Source organism: Penaeus monodon, chromosome 29 (assembly GCF_015228065.2).
Source record: "Penaeus monodon isolate SGIC_2016 chromosome 29, NSTDA_Pmon_1, whole genome shotgun sequence".
Lineage (NCBI taxonomy): Eukaryota > Metazoa > Arthropoda > Malacostraca > Decapoda > Penaeidae > Penaeus > Penaeus monodon.
The window spans coordinates 14,016,486-14,016,758 of record NC_051414.1 but is presented as its reverse complement, the minus strand read 5'-3'; the positions used below and the strand labels follow the sequence as shown (position 1 = coordinate 14,016,758).

Sequence of the window (273 nt, the reverse complement as noted above, 5' to 3'; positions counted from 1 at the left end):
TTCTCAGTATAGTTTTTAGTATTATCTCTTGCTAATCTTCACTACTGTAAGTATAAAACATTGAAAGTTTAATCTTCTCGAACTTCCTTACAAAAGAACTATATATACACAAGAAACATCTCTATTTGGATATTGTAAAAAAAAACTGGTTTGTGTTAAATATTTATGCCATTAAATACATAACCCATTCCTCGTAAGGCCAAAATGCTACCTATGACACACTTTACTTTCTTTCATTTCATTACTAATATATATTCATGTGCTCTTAACTGC

The 273-nt window shown here is 28.6% G+C and overlaps 1 protein-coding gene across 3 annotated transcripts in view; it reads right to left on the bottom strand.

Moving 5' to 3' along the window:
* The window catches only part of LOC119591983 (guanine nucleotide exchange factor for Rab-3A-like), a 26,789-nt gene that overhangs the window by 3,566 nt on the left and 22,950 nt on the right, over window positions 1-273 (bottom strand). The gene's annotated exons all lie outside the window — the stretch shown is intronic.